This window comes from Mobula birostris, chromosome 22, assembly GCF_030028105.1.
Source record: "Mobula birostris isolate sMobBir1 chromosome 22, sMobBir1.hap1, whole genome shotgun sequence".
NCBI classification, from domain to species: domain Eukaryota; kingdom Metazoa; phylum Chordata; class Chondrichthyes; order Myliobatiformes; family Myliobatidae; genus Mobula; species Mobula birostris.
In genome coordinates, this window is record NC_092391.1 from 43,256,572 (window position 1) to 43,273,594 (window position 17,023).

Consider the following 17,023-nt stretch of genomic DNA (forward strand, 5'->3'; position numbering starts at 1 on the left):
AACCTAACTGGCTGCATCAGTTCTGATGCAAGAGGACCCACAACAAACGCAAAGGCAGAGGACACCAAGGGAGTGTGACAACAAGCCAAGGACAGCGTGCTGGAGTAACAGCAACTGTATTCTGTAATGAAGGGTGGTTCCTGAAGGTAAATGATTAGTTGTATAGGTTAGAACAGAAAGATATTGGGGAAAATAGTTGGGAAGGGATCCAAGTTACAGCAGAGACATCAGTTCCACAACTTTGATGGCATGGCAGACTGAGAAAGAGAAGAAATTGCACACAGCGTCTGAAGGCAGTCACCCCAGCCTGAATGGGGAGTGAATACAAATGAGCTGGGCCCTTTCAGTAATTGGGCCAGTGATCGAATGGACAGTCCAGAAGGGGGTGATGTCCTTACAGCCATTCAAACAGAGACCACCTCAACCCTTCCCACATCAATGAAGGTGTCTGGGAGGCTAGTTTGTCACATCATTCTGATGATCTTTTGTCATGGCATGGAGTGTGAACTGTTGTCTGTGAACCTGATACAGTTACCTTGCTGGTGTCCCTGACCAGACAGTTACCACTGATAGCCACTGCTGAGTTTTAACTTAGAGAATGAAGTGATGAAGATAAGGAATGTGATTAAACTGCAATCGGCCAGCTGGGATCTAGGCAACAGGCATACAAATGACAAAGCTGCACTTTAAAGACCGTTGGTCAAATTTCTGGAACAATCTCTTAGAGTCTTGTAGGTAGCCATTAGGGATGATAGTGTAGATGTAGATATATGTAGGGTTATGATAGATAAATGGGGAAGGGGGTCAGAAGTACAGGGCATTTTTGTTGCTTGATTAGATCCTCCCTAAAGTTTAGCCTTTCCTGCATCAAATTTACCTTTGTCCGGGAGGGCAAAGTGGAAGGACTGTTAGGGTGTATTCTGGAGTTATGGAATATAGCAAATTTAATTTCAACAGCAACCAGTCTTCAGATCTGAATGTGGATTGTAGATTAAGTTTAAAATGCAGCTCAGGACAATGGTCTTTTGGGAGTTGCAGAGTGGCATTGATTGCAAACCAAGAAACATTCATTGATCCTGAGATGTCTGCATATGTATGAATGCAACTCTGTAACAACAGTGATTAGCATTCATTTTGGGTATCTAGAGTGTTGGTGTGAATATCTAGGAGTTTGAAAAATATATGTGATTAAAAGGAATTGTAACTATAGAATTGTCCTGCCATTACCTTTGACCTTCAGCATATAGAAATGTCATGTAATATGGGATCAGGGAGGCCTCTTCTCTGAGGGTGTCCAGTATGATGCCTGCTTGTTCTGCTGAATGAAGACTTCTATGTCCACCAGATTCAGTGTCTCCCAGTGGTTTCATTCACAGTCACAACAGTGTCCACAACTCTGAGTTGTTGTAGAGCAGTTGCTCAGCAAACTGTTATGCATCCATATAGGATGGTGCACTGTTAAAACTTAGTTATGGGTTGATAGGGACAAGCCAAATGTTTTTAAACTCCTAAAGAAGTAAAGGTGTTGGTGATCTTTCTTGGCTTGAAATTTACGTTTTTGGACGAAGACAGTGTATTGGTGATGTTCACCACTAGGAATTAGAAACTCTCAACCCTTTCAACCTTAACACCAATGATACAAACAGGAGCATGTGCACCACCCTCTTCCTGAAATCAATGATAAGCTCTTTTGTTTTATTGACATTGTGGGAAAGCTTGTTGTCATGACACCATGTTACTAAGTTCTCTATCTCTTTCCAGTACTCTGACTCATCATAATTTGAGATACACCCCAGTGCTAGATACTGTAAACTTATAGATGGATTTAGAGCAGACTGTGTCCATGCAGCCATGAGTGTATAAATAGTTTATCAACATTTTGCACTAAAATCAGATTTCTTGCACATAAAGTAATGTGATTCCCCAGTCTTTATAAATCACTGCATCTACAACAAACTTTTAACCAAAGCCTCAGGAGCAGGATGAGGTTAATGGTCAGATCATTTTTACTGGGATGGGTTGATGAACAAAGGGATAATTATAGTTATGTACAAAATTATGTGATTAGGGAGAAGAAAGCCAGCACTAAAGAAAACAGATTTCAGGACATAGCATGTTATGGACAGGGTATTATGAAAAATAATCTGCAATCCTGAAGTATCTTCCACAAGTGCTGGTCATTTCTGTATGCCATGCTGCCTCAAAAGTACTTCCAAAGTACAGTCACTACTAACTAAACAAATGTTAATGCAAGGCCTTGATATAGTAGATGCTGGTACAACTGCTAGTGCTCTGTGTGTGAATTAGGGAATGTGTTGGAATGCACATCAGTGCTTTCAAACAATAGAGTTATACCTGCTCAAAAGTCATTGGTAAAGATAAGTCCATGTACTGAAGCTGAATTAGGGTAGTTTTTTGAAAACAGTCATTATGATCTGCACTCGTATGAACCCATTTTATATTGGTTGGATCCTGAAAACACCAGTTTGGAAGTGTAATCTGACATAATGCACAGGGCCTGCAAGAGAAAGGACATTTCTGACCAGCAAAAGGGTTAAGTAGTCATCCAGAGACTCTGGTTGGCTCCTTGGCTTGAACTCCATTGGACCACAACATTAATCAATCATTCTTGGCAAAACAGGTTGGACAGAATATTATTGGCTGCAGCATGCCTTCTACTGGTACGTTTTATTTCACTGCTTTCAAGATTAGGGAGAGGCTGTAGAAAGCTGTACAACATTTGAATTTGCACTTCTTTGTGTCTAAGTCAAAGAACATCATTTTATCTTTGAGATGTGGGTGTAGCAGTAACACTTAATGCCTTGGGTAATATCATTAAATAACTTGCTACGCCACTTCATAAGTTATGCGAAGAAGCCACATTTGGCATGAGACCAAAGTTACAAAGAGGACAACCAGATGAAGGCAGCAATTGGATGTTTCCCCCAAATACAGCGATGAATACATTGGGTTTGTCACAACAGTCCAAAAATAGCTTCATGGCCATCATTAATCATATCAATTATTTATATAGATTGTTTAAAAGTAATTAGTTCAGGAGTGACAAGCTTTAATCATATTCGCTGGATTACCAGACCAGGTCTTCAGAGTCCTTTCATGATAATAAAACTGTTACATTTTGTAACTCCAAAACATAAGAACTAATTTAAAAAAAGACTGAGAGTCTAAAATGTGGGTCTAACTTAGTTTTACTTTAAGCAAAGCATACATGTAGGAAGTGATGGCGTGATGGCATATGCCATTCACATACTTCGTAATACATACTTCGTACATGAATCATTTAAATGAAAAGAATGCTTAATTAAACAATATATTTACAATATAACTCAAATATTACTGATATATTAAATACACAACATTCCTCCCTGCTTAGCTATAAATTCCAACTTAATATAGAATACATATCAACTATATATATAGTATACTAAATAATACAACTACCATATAGACATCCACAGTATAGTAAATGTCAAATTGCCCCACTCAGGCCTAAAGATGTGATTGCCGAGGAGGATTTTTTACCGTTGTGGTATAACATCTTTCCTGACAAGGGGGATCACTGCTCGGCCGGTGAGACTTGCAGCTGTGAGAACAATCTCAGGTTCTGGCGTCTCCTCCATGGTGGTTATAGGAGTTGACTGTAGGAAGTGGTTCTATCAGCTCTGAACACCTTTCTTCTCCTTTTCTCGGCTTTTCTCTCTGGATCTACTTCAATCCTCGCTTCCTTCCTTTCCTACGTATCTTTCTTTTTCTCACCTTCCTTTTTCTTCTTCTAGTTTCTTCAAGAAATTAGCGAATTCGAGTATCTATGAATTCACTAATTTCTTGAGAAATTAGATCCCCTTTACCATGTCATCTTCTTCTTTCTTTCCCTTCTTAATTTCTTTTCCTTTTTCTTCTTTCTAGGATGTGCATCGTGATCTTGGGGAGGGGCATTTAGTTCACTGGATATTCTCTTATTAATCCTTCTATTGTTCCCTTCACAATCTGATTTCTCTTCTTAGTTTCCTCATCCACAATATCTTCTGATGAATCCTCTGTTTTTGTATCTCCATTAATACCTTCTTCTACCAGGCCATCAAACTGATTAACTCAGGCTGATTTGAGTATATTTCAATGTTACATTGACTGTTCTATTTATTATAAATTACTATGGTTCCACATTGCACATTTAGATGGAGATGTTACATAAAGATTTTTACTCCTCATGTACGTGAAGGATGTAAGAAATAAAGTCAATTCATTCCTGTGTCACTCTCATCATCAGATTCTTTTCATCAACAGCGTGCAGTTTAGTGCTCTTTGAAACTCCAGCTTAACTTTTTATCTTTTTCTCTACCTTGTGCAGTATATTGTCTGCCCAATATACTCTTTGCATGTGTCCTACTTTGTTGCATTTTCTGTAAATTTTGCTTTGAAATCTGCATTTGTCTGGTGTATGTGAGCCCCTGCCACAATGGTAACATCATTTTTTTGGCCAAGTGGGCCTGGCAATGCTCAGATAATCTCTTCAATTCAGCCATGTATGTTGAAATGGACTCTTCTTCCTTTTGGTTCCACTTATGAAACCCAAACTGTCTGCAATCAACCATAGTTTTCGTTCTGAATGTTCCCGTGTTACTTTCACGATATCAGCAAAGCTGGTTTGGTTGGAACAGTTAAACCCTTGAGCAAACTGTGTGCCTTTAAACCCAATGCACTCAGCAAAACCGACTCTCACTTCTCATGAGCTACTTCATTCGCTTCAAAATAATGCTCAATTAGTTCAGTATACATTATCTGTTGTGTAATCAAACGTGTCAATCTTTGTGATGTAGCCAGCCACTTCTTCTCTTTTTTTATGTTTACTATCACCCAGTACTCACTGTTTACGAGCCTGTCAATTCTTCCATTTTCTGCATTTCCTTTAACTCCATCAACTCTGTCTCCTTTTCTAAAGAGACACATGCTACGATGCTTTTTTTACTTGAGAATTCTGCTCGATTTCTTCTTAATTTGAATGTCTTGCTGCGCTTCAATCTGGCAGGTAGTCATCTCGGTTCATTTTAAAAATACCTCATTTCCACTGTTATGGTTTGTAACTCCAAAACATAAAAAAAATTTAAAGGAAAAGATGGAGAGCCCGAAATGCAAATCTAACTTAGTTTTACTTCAAGTGAGGTGCGCACGTTTGATGCGATGGCGTGATGACGTATGCCACTCACGTACTTTGTACGTACAGTATAACCATAATTAATTATTTAAACAAAGAATGCTTAATCAAACAATATATTTACAATATTAATCAAATATTACTGATGTATTAAACAGACAACAAAAACCACTACACTAGCAGAGCTATACAAAAGCTGCATTTCCCACTGAAAAAGAAAACAGCTTCTTCCCTGAGGAGGTCTGTATGACCTGCAGTCTGTCTGGCCAAGTCCAATGCTCATTCTGCCTTTATTAGCTCTACAATATTAATGCTCCAAGTTAATGTCCAATTGTCTGAGTTTTTAGTTTGAAGAAATGTACCCTTTAATAAATGCACAAATTCAGAACTTGAAAGGCTTTCAATTCAGATACAGAAGACAATACTTCTAGAAATAGAACCTGCTATGTAAAGAAAATCTTAAGACACTCAAGATTAAGTGAGAGATTAGATACATCAGACCTCTCATCCTTGTCTGCTTTCCATGTTTGAACATGCAATTGCAGAAATCGGCGCAAGAAACTATTCTTTACAAACCACTGGGACAGTTAACAGTTAACCATGTTGCTATGGAGTTCGTGTCACATACAGACCTAGGGCCTCAGAATTCCTCTCCTGATGTGTATCATAGAACCAGCTTTTTTATGGATAAGATCTGATATTTTCAAAGTCACCATTATTGCTATTAGTATTTTATTACATTATTCATTTTTACACTTAAATATCTTAACTTCCATGGTGGGATTTTGAACCCATGTCTCTAGATCTGTATTTATAGCCTGGTAACATAAAACAGAAGTACCGCTGCTGCTGATGATGGTGGCTATATGTGCTAGGAAACTCTACCTGGGTAACACTGAACTAAGGCCTGTGTGTGCAGGAAAGCAAGTACATATGAGGTGTGTGCTAGAGTACGCTCATTGTTCTGTCTGTATAGTGTATTATAAGATATACTGGTTATACTTCGTTGGAACAGCGACTCTAACTAAAGAACGGCAGGTTTGTGCAACAACAATCAGGTACTGGGCATACAGACTGCTTGTGTATACTGTATGTAGCAGGGAATATGTGTACATGAGAAGACCACCTTCGTGATGTGGAATGGGGCTGTAAAAAGAAACCACCATAAGCGTGTTTGTACAACAAAGGGAGTTTGTACAAGAAGGCGCAGCCTTGTGACTCTGGTGAGCAGGGGCTATGCACACGGTGCGACAGTGGAGAACATCAACTGTAACAAGTGAAGTTGTTCCACTCTGTTTCCAGCCAGTGGAGAGTGCATTGACTGAGTGAATCTTTAAGGCAGTGGTTGTAATAGAGTCAAGCCTTTGTCATGTTACATTTTCAGCTTTGTAAAATTCACACATCGACTGTATCCGCTTAAACATGTGGTCTCAGGATGTGAGTCTTGCTGACAAAGGTTGCACTTATTACTTAACAGTTGCTGTTGATGAGGTGATCATGACTGCATCCTTAAAGTGATACAATCCATGCGGTGAAGATGTATCTGCAGTCTGGTTGCAAAGGGAATTCCAGTGCATACACTTAACCAAGGAAAAGAGTATATTCCCAAGCCAGGATTGCATGTGATTTGAAGAGAAGTGTGGAAGGAGGGGTAGGTACGGAAGGGCGGGGTGGCAGAGGTCCCATGCATCTACTGCGTCTATCTTTCTTGGAGCCAGAGGTCAGATGTTGGGAGGTGCTGCTGACGAAGCCTTGGAGTAGTTAATGTCCTCTGCAAGAACAGTGGAGGAACAAAATGTTAAGTGTGCGGGAAGAAATACCAGTAAAAACGTTCTGATTTTTCTTGAATGACATTGAGCTTCTTGACTGTATTCACCTAGGAGCCAAGTGGAGACTTGTAGATAGTGAGAAGTCTTTGTGATACCTAACCACAGTAGAGTAGCTGATCTAGATGTGGCAAAGATGTTAGTTGTACAGTTTCAGAGATAGTAATGCCTTTGAAAACCACAGGGTGATAACAAAACTCCCTCTCTACAGCCCAGCAGAAGGTCCTTGGTCTATTACTTCTGTATAATCATCAGCTAACATCCCCAATTCAAGGTCATGATCAAACCAGCTGAACATGCCTGAGCTTTTGCCATTTGTCTACCCTGGGACTGAGGTGAAAATAAACCATCTTCCTTCATGTTGACTTTAAAGGAAAGTTTCCCCCTTATTGTTCATTGGCTTCAATTTTAGTAAGAGCCCTCGCAGCTACAACCAGTCAAATATAATCTCAAAGTCACTCTCATCTCACTTCAGGAAATCAGCCATTTTATCCAAGTTCCAACCAGCACTGTAATGAGGCCTGAGGCAGAAATGTGTTGGTGAAAATTAGATAGTTGGTTATTAGTAAGTAGCACATCACGGTATCACACTATGGTTACAGCTTGAAGGAAGGCCTTTCTTCATGCTCACTCCATACTGACTCTATAAAATAGCAATCCCATGACTTCCTACCTTCATCCTCCCTCCCTCCATTGCTCTGAAAATTATGGCCTCTCTGATATGGACACGGTTCCCTTCAACTGCTATAACTTCATTTGTGTCCAGCATTCCCCTGGAGGGCATTCCAGAACCCAACCATCTTTCCTCTTGTTGCTTTTGCTTCTTGATCAATCACCTTCATTCACCGCCGCCCCCCCCAACAATATTTTCATTTATTCACCAACGGGAAGTTTCTCTATAACCGCTCTGCCTATATCATTCATGAATTTACAGTTTTATCCCATTTCCCCTCACAACCCCCACAGCCCCAGCTTCTCCAGTCTGTCCAGAATGCTAGGATCCATCATCCCTGAATTGTCCTAATAAATCTTCAAAGATCAAAGTACATTTATTATCAAAGTATAAACACCTAATGAGCCAAAAAAAACCCCAAATCTGGCAAAAAATAAAAAATAAGCAATTAAAATTCAGAACAGAAGTTCACGAAAGTGAGTTCACAGCCACAAAGCCAGTCATCACCGCAGCCGGTGCAGGACCCCATTAGTTGCAGGCCACAGCCTCAGTTCTGCGTAGAGACGTGTGAACCTCACTGAGGAGCAAACTGAACACCGGCCCATCTTGCCTCTAGCCCTGACACCCCAACCTTTTCAATCTGGCCCAGTGCTTAAATCGACCAAACCTCGGCTCATTCCCTGCTTTCGGACCTGGGCCCTGCTGCTCGATACGCTCTTGGGCCCCGCCTTGTTGCCTCAATTTGGCCCGACTCCGACCTTTCCAATCTGATCCAGCGCCTAAATCAGACAAATACCGGCTGGTTCTTCACTTTCAGGCCTGGGCCCTGCCACCTTGACTCTGCTTGGCCTAGGCTCTGTAGCCAGTCCAACGCCATCACATCTTTTCTAAGTGCACTGCCTAGAAAAGGACACAGTACTCCAGCAATGACAAAACCAGAGGTTTATAAAAATTCATCATTTTTCTTGCTGTTGTGCTTTATGTCTGCATTTATGAAGCCCAGGTTGTGCATTTTAAGTTTTCTCAATCTGCCCTGTCGTTGTCAATGAACTATGCACATAGACGTGGAATTTCTGTATATGCATGGTCTTCTGCTGCTGTAGCCCATCCGCTGCAAGATTTGACATGTTTTGCATTCAGAGAATCACTGCTGCACACCACTGTATAACACACGGGTACTTGAGTTCCTGTCAGCTTGAACCAGTCTGGCCATTCTCCTCTGATCTCTCACAATGCCCACAGAACTGCTGCTCACTGGATGTCTTTTTTTTTTGGTTTTCACACCATTTTCTGTGAAATCTAGAGACGTGTGTGAAAATGCCATGAGTTCAGCAGTCTCTGTGATACTCAAACCACCCTGTCTGGCACCAACAATCATTCCACAGTCAAAGACACTCGGATCACATTTCTTCCCCATTCTGATGTTTGCTCTGAACTACTGAACCTACTGACCATGTCTGTGTGCTTTTATGCATTGAGTTGCCGCCACATGATTGGCTGATTAGATATTTGTATTAATGAGTAGGTGTATAGGTTTACCTAATAAAGAGGCCACTGAGTATGTACTGCAAATGTCTCTACTCCTGTCCCCTTGTATTCCCTTTTCAGAATCAGAATTATTATCACTGACATACTGTAAGTCGTGAAATTTGTTCTGCTGTAGCAGTACAGTGCAATACACAAAAAGCTATGTTACAATAAAAATATATTAAAATACAGTGCAAAAAGAGAGCAAAATAGATAGATAATATTCATCGGTTCATGGACTGCTCAGAAATCTGAGGGGAAGGAGCTGTTCCTAAAACTTTGAACATGTGTCTTCAGGCTCCCATACCTCCCCGCTAATGGTAGTGCATGTCCTGGGTGGTGGAGGTCCCTAATGATGGATGGTGCCTTTCTGATGCATCACCTTTTGAAGCTGTCCTTGACAGTGGGAAGGCTACTGCCCATGATGGAGCTAGCTGGGTTTACAATCCTCTACAGCTTTTCCCAATCCTGTGCATTAGTGCCTCCATAACAGTCGGTCGTGCAACCAGTTAAAATGCTCTTCGTGATACATCTTCCAAAATTTACTGCTCTTTCTGACATACCAAATCTCCTTGAACTCCTAATGAAATATAGCCACTGGTGTACCTGCTTTATAATTGTATCAATATGCTGGGCTCAGGAAAAATCTTCAGAAATTTTGACATCCAAGAACTTGAAATTGTTCACCCTTTCCACTGCTGACCCATTGATAGGACTGGTGCGTGCTCTAAGAACTTCCCCTTCCTGAAGTCTACAGTTTCCTGAATTTGATGTTGAAGGCAAGGTTGTTGTTGCGACACCACCTAAACAGCCGATATACCTCATTCCTGTATGCCTCCTCATCACTATGTGAGATTCTGCTGAGAACTGTTGTTTCAGTGATGGTGTTTGTGCTGTATTATGGACGGAGAGAGAGAGAGAGAGAGAGAGAGAGAGAGAGAGAGAGAGAAGACTAAGCACAGATTCTTGAGGAGCGCCTGTGTTGATCATCAGCGAGGAGGAGATGTTATTTCCAATCTGCACTGGCTGTGGTCTCTTGATGAGGAAGTCAAGGATTCAGTTGCAGAGGGAGGTACAGAGGTCCAGGTTTTGAAGCATGTTGCTTAATACTGAGGAGATGTGTTAATCACTGAGCTGTAATCAATAAGCAGCAGCCTGATGTAAGTATTGCTGTCGTCCAGGTGATCTACGGCTGGGCATTGAGCCAGAAAGATTGCTTCACTGTAGACCTATTGTGGTGGTAAGCAAATTGTAGCAGGAGTAGGTCCTTGCTTAGGCAGGAGTTAATTCTAGCCATGACTAACCTCTCAAAGCACTTCATCACAGTAGATGTGGATGCTACTGGGTAACAGTCGTTGAGGCAGCTCACCCTACCCTTGTTGGGCACCGGTATGGTTGATATGGTGGGAACCTCTGAGCGCGGCAGTGAGAGTTAAAGATGTTCTTGAACATCAGTCAGTTGGTTGACACAGGCTTTCAATACCCTACCAGGTACACCACCAGAGCCTGACATCTTTTAAGGGCTTACCCTCTTGTAAGATGTTCTGACATTGGCCTTTTTGACAGATATCACAGGGTGGCCAGATGCTGCAAGGATTCACCCAGCTACAGCTTTATTCTACTTTTTTCAAAATGTGAATAAAAGATGGTTAGACCATTGGGGATGAAGTATCATGGCCATTTATGATGTTATATTTCACCCTGTATGAAATAATGGCTTACAAACCTTAGCTGATGTGCATCTCTAACTTCACTTGGAACTGCTTTTTCAGGATTCCTTTTCACAATCACCCTCTGTTTCTCCTTTCAGAATGTAGTACGTCATAATGTTCAGCACTAAATATCATCTGCTACCCATTGTTCCACAGACAAACTTGAATTTTTGAAGTCTACCATTATCCTCTAATGGTTACAAGTTCTGAGCCAATTGCAAACATGAAAATGATGCTGCTTACACCCTGAAGTCCAAGTCATTAATATATATGAAGTGGTTCTTGTACCAAACCCTAGATAACATAGTTCATAATACTGTTGGCTCCATTGATGTTATTGATATAAATCAGATTGTCATAGTTTAAACAGTAGATATTTACTTGTTTACCTTGGTATACCACCCTGGTGACTTTGGAAATAAGTTTCTTACTTACATTGTTGGCTGTAAACATGACGTGTTTAAGCAAGGTGAGAGGGAGGTCAAAGACATATCTACCAAGGCACAATGCACGACATTTAACTGCACACAGCACAGACCTTTGTAGTGTTATGGTCACGATGCAAACACCACACAATCTCCACAGCAGAATGATAAAACTTAGCATGTGCTTCTGTGGTTGGACCTGAGGTGGAAGCCAGGACAGAGACGAGGCCCAGCTGAAGCTGAGGAAGAATTGCCCTGTATTCAGCTTTTAACATAACACACATATATACAAACCTACGAATTAGGAGCAGGAGTTTGCCTCTCAAGGCTACTCCACTACTTTATAAGATCATAGCTGATCTAACTGCAACCTCAACTCTGAAAACCTATATGCCTGCTGTAATTTTTCACAAATCTATCAAGAATCTATCTATCCAGCCTTAACAATATTCAAAGACTTCTACCACCTTTTGGAAAAGAAAGTTCAAACAACATAACCTGCTGAGAAATAAAATCTTGTCTCATCTCTATCTGAAACCAATGACCTTTAATTTTTAAATAGAGACCCCTAATTTTACATCTTTCCATAGGAAACATTTTCTTCACATCTACTCAGTCAACACCCCATTTGGTTTTAATTCAAGCCACAGTGTACTCATTGTAAAGCCACATTGTAAAGGATTCAACCTCACCTGTCCAACCTTTCTCTGAAGTGAATCCACCCATTCTAGGCTTAGTAAGCTTTCAATTAATTGCTTCCAGAGTTGGTTAAAAAATTCATAACCACCTGCTTAAATTGATTTCTAAGCTGCTCGGCATTTTCCTTGTTTAATCATCTGACCCCTCCCCCAACAATAGTGCTTGATTTTATCAGCTGCATGACAACCGGTGGTGTACCCATGAAAACAAGAAGGCAAAACACAAGCCACACCCCAGTGAAAGTTCACATCAAACTGAACCATTCCTTGCTCCAGCAAGTGTCAATATGAACCAGGCCACGCCCAAGCAACAATCAAACTCTACAAAGCAAGACAAAGTGTCCTACTACACCTACTAGCTGCCAATCGCCAGCAAATTATATCAAGCTAGATCACAGAGAGCATCAAAATGACCGAGCCCATGGTCCCATAGAGCAGTAGGCTGAAGCCTGGTTTAACAATACAGAAAAATGGGTTCACATCCATCAGGGAACTGTGGAATTTAAGTTTAAATATTTAAACAATTTGGAATTAAGTAATATCTAGTAGGGCTGAAAAGTGTAAGGTTCTTAAGGAGTCTTGACAAGTTAAGGGCTGAGTGGAAATTTCCCCTTGTGGAGTTGCCCAGCGGCGGCACAGCTCACCCATTTTAGACAGTGAGGAGGATGCTCTTCACTGAGAAGGTTATGTCTTTGGAATTCTCTACCCCACAGAGCTGATGGAAGAGGTCTCAGGTGCCCACTCCTGTTCCAGTTCTTTCTTAAAAACCCATCTGCTTCACTTAAGTTCTTCAGGAAAGGAAATCTACTGTCCTTTGTTCGATTGGCCTACTGTGGGCCTAGAGACATAGTTGTGTACGTGACTGATCCTCAAATGCACTCTGAAATAACCTCTCAAGCTAGTCAATTCAAAGGCAATTAGGGATGGACAATAAACAGCAGTCTAAATTCCAGGAATGAACAAAAAATTTTCTTTAAATAAACTGAATGACCCTCTTGCCCTTCATTAACAATACCAGAGATCCACTGGAAATACTGGAAGATGCCCCAGCTCCACATATGTCGTCCACTACTCCATCTATTAAACAATACTGCTGCCTCCGAGGCCACATTAGAATCATGAGTTCCTTGCTTAATGCAAGCAAACTGGTCTCCTGAGCTTAATTCTTCATAGAGTGACCTCTGGCAATGCTGCAAGCAACACGCGGCAGATTAATGACTGCTTCACACTGACATGTATTGATTCTTCTTTCTTGGCGGTGCCTTGGAATCAGGGATAACATTATCATTCCAATTTTGCATGCTCTGAAGTGGACAATCAGGCCAATGTGGAAACTGCAGAGTCTTCCACAGATGGAGCGGGAGGTACCACACTTGGCCTCAGGGTCTTCAATACCATCCAAGTCTCCTTCTCCACTCTAGGCCAGAGATTCCCAAGAAGTCAGTAGAGCCACTGTATTTCTTCAAAGAGGCCATGAGCTCATCCTTGAACATTTTTCTCTGTATGCATGATAACCTCTTCCCATGACATAGCTTAACATACAGTGTCTGCTTCAGGATTGTCTATTCCAAGCCCTGTCATTGTCTTGGTAATGATAAGGCCTGCTCAAAGCACCTGAATGGGTGCTGCCATAACCTGTGAGCACAGACTGATGTTGGTTCACTTACCCTACCTGCAAATTTGGAAGACTGTGTGGAGATAGTGTTGGTGGCATTTTTCAAGTGCCTGAGATACCTTCTGTATGTAGTCCAGGTCTCAGGCAAGGATCATCATTTAAGGTCTTGATTTTCAAATACTCTTTTCCTTAATAAACTAAAAGCTACCTGATTACATTGGCACTAGTACATTGGTACTGGATTCAAAGGTTTCAAAGTACACTTAGTGTCAAAGAATGTATAAATTATACAACTTTGAGATTCACCTGCTTAAAGGCAGCCACAGAATAAAAAACCCGAAAGAACCCAGTTAAAAAAGACCAACACCGAATGCACAGAGAAAGAGAAAAAAAAACACAAATCATGAAAACAATGAAAGCAAGCAACAGCATTCTGAACCTAACTGAGTTCATAGACCCAGCGCCTGTAGCAGCCGGATTAGGCCCATAGCTTCGGTCTCCGTTCATCACACAGCGGAGGAAATCGCGACAAATCTCACTGACACGAAGTGCGTGGCAGCCGGAGCAGTCACACAGCCTCAGTGCCATGAAGGAGGAGTGAACATTGTGGAAGAGCGAGCAGAGTTGTCTTGCATACTGCTCATACAAATCAAATCATTACACAGTATACTGAGCTAGAATGAGGTAAAACAATATCAATACAGATTAAATTGCAAAAACTACCGGAAGAGTGCAGTGCAGGTAAATGATCATTTGGTATGGCAGCTGCAAGGAAGACACATATAATAAGTTTACTAGATAGACTCTCTAGTAACGTATTATATCTCAGAGTTATGGTCAGGTTATCATGACCAAGAGGAAGCCCTGATCAGTTTATTGCACAAGACAAAGAAAATGACCAGTTGTTCTATCGGTCCCAGAAAATGTCTTGGATAGATTGTTTCAAGTCCCTGATGCTCTCCTGCCCTTTTCATGATGCGACTCAGTGCTAATCTTCATTGTTGCAAGTTTCTTTAAGTTGAAGGGAATACTTGCATGTTTTACAATTCCAGGCATGTTTTTACAATATCCAAAAAAAATCTTCACGTTCAACCAACTGTTTCTGAAGGGTAGATATAGTTGTCCTGGATTTAAATATGGCAGCAAATTGGGGGTGTCGTGGTAGCATAGTGGTTGGCAAGATGCTATTATGGCCTGGGGTGTCAGACTTCGGAGTTTAATTCTAGTGCTGTGTGCAAGGGGTTTGTATGTTCTCCCGGTGAACAGGTGGGTTTCCTCCGGGTGCTCTGGTTTCCTCCCACAGTCCAAAGACGTACCGGTTGGTAGGTTAATTGGTCATTGTAATTTGTCCTGTGATTAGGCTAGGATTAAATAGGTGCGTTGCTGGATGAGGTGGCTCAGTGAGCTGGAAGAGCCTGTTCTGTGCTGTAGCTCTAAACAAAATAAGTAAAATTATAAATATAAGTAAAATTAAAATAGAAAAAGCAATGTGGTAACAACTAAGTAATCTGCAGAGCTTATGTAGACTGAAGAATAAATATTGACTGGGGAGTACTCCGCTGCTTGTCTTCAGGTAGTGCTGTGGTATCGGTGTGAGATGATGGACAGGGCCTAAATTTGACCAAATACCTTGACAAATCACAACACCCCCATAACGCTGCTATCTGCCTATATCTTGTGCTTACTTACAAGAGTCAGACAATCTTGTAGTTTAAAAAATTGTAAGTCACTCAAAGTTCAAAGCAAATTTATTACTGAAGTACATATGTCACAGTATACAACCTTGAGATTCGTTTTCTTGTGGGCATACTCAGTAAATCTAAGAGCTATAATAGAATCAACGGGAGACCACATCCAACAGGATGGACAAACAACCAATGTGCAAAAGACAACAAATTGTGCAAATAAGAAGAGAGAATGTGAATATAAATAAATAAATAAATAATCAGTAATTTTCAAGAATATCAGATGAGAAGTCCTTGAAAGTGAGTCCATAGATTGAGGGAACAGTTCAGTGATGGGGCAAGTGAAGTTGAATGAAATTATCCCCACTGGTTCAAGGGTCTGATGGTTGAGAAGTAATAATTGTTCCTGAACCTGGTGGTGTGAGTCCTGAGGCTCTTATGCCTTCTTTCTGCTGGCAACAGTGAGAAGACAGCATGTCCTGGGTGGTGGGGAGGTCCCTGATGATGGATGCTGCTTTCCTAAAATAGTGTTCTGTGTAGATGTGCTCAATGGATGGGAGGGCTTTACCTGTGATGGACTGGGCCTTATCCATTACTGTCTTGTAGGTTTTCTATTCAAGGGCATTGGTGTTTCCATACCTAACTGTGTTGCAAACATCCCAATATACTCTCCACCACACACCTATAAAAAATGTGTCGTTATAAAATGTCATGCCTAATCTTCACAAACTTCTAAGCAAGTAGAGGCACCACTGTGCTTTCTTCATAATTGCAGTTATGTGGTAGGCCCAGAACCGGTCCTTTGAAATCATAACATCAAGGGATTTAAAGTTGCTGGCTCTCTCCACCTTTGATTCCCTGATGAGGACTGGCTCACGTACCTCTGGTTTCCTCCTCTTGAAGTTAATAATCAGCTCCTTTGCCTTGTTGTCGTTAAGTGAGAGGTTGTTCTGGCAACACTCAGCCAGATTTTCAATCTCCCTTCTATAAGCTGATTTGACCAACAACGGTGGTGTCATCAGCACTGTATGGCATTAGAGCTGTCCTTAGCTACACAGTCGTAAGTATAAAGTGAGTAGAGCAGGTGGCGAAGCCTTGTGGTGCACCTATGCTGATAGAAAAGATGTTGTTGCCAATCCAAACTGACTGGGAAATACAGGATCCAATTGCATAAGGAGGTATTGAGACCACGGTCTTGAAGCTTATTAGTTAGTTTTGAGGGGATGAAAGTACTGAATGCCGAGCTGTAGTTGATAAAGAGCATCCTAATGTATGCATCTTTGCTGTCCAGATGTTCCAGGGCTGAGTGATCAGCCAGTGAATTGGCATCTGCCACGAACTTGTTGTGCCAATAGGCAAATTGGAGTGGAACTGAAACAGAGAAACACTAATGTAGTCTGTTCTGGTACGATGGCAGTGCATTCAGATGCAGCTGCCACTACAGGCCCAATCCATAGTTCATGTTTTACATCTTTTTTACAATCACAAGACACTGATGGACACTAGGAACATCAAGTACTGCAGGACTTTAACATCAGCAAGTCGCTTGATAGTGATGGAGCTGGACTTTTTGCATTCTGCTGTTGTGTTAATGTGGTGCGAATGATTGTCTTGGATGTTTTTATTGTGACCACAAGACCACGTTGGACATTGGCGATGTAGAATATTGCAAGTCTGGCTCACTGGTTC

At 41.2% G+C, this 17,023-nt stretch overlaps 2 protein-coding genes across 2 annotated transcripts in view; one reads left to right on the forward strand and one right to left on the reverse strand.

Moving 5' to 3' along the window:
- LOC140186436 (uncharacterized) overlaps nucleotides 1-17,023 on the reverse strand; it is a 258,955-nt gene that overhangs the window by 104,492 nt on the left and 137,440 nt on the right. The gene's annotated exons all lie outside the window — the stretch shown is intronic.
- The window catches only part of LOC140186157 (RING finger protein 224-like), a 48,332-nt gene continuing 47,660 nt past the window's right edge, over nucleotides 16,352-17,023 (forward strand). The window contains exon 1 of the mRNA XM_072240078.1: nucleotides 16,352-16,405. The gene's annotated coding sequence lies outside the window, so the exon portion shown is untranslated. The remainder of the gene's footprint in view (nucleotides 16,406-17,023) is intronic.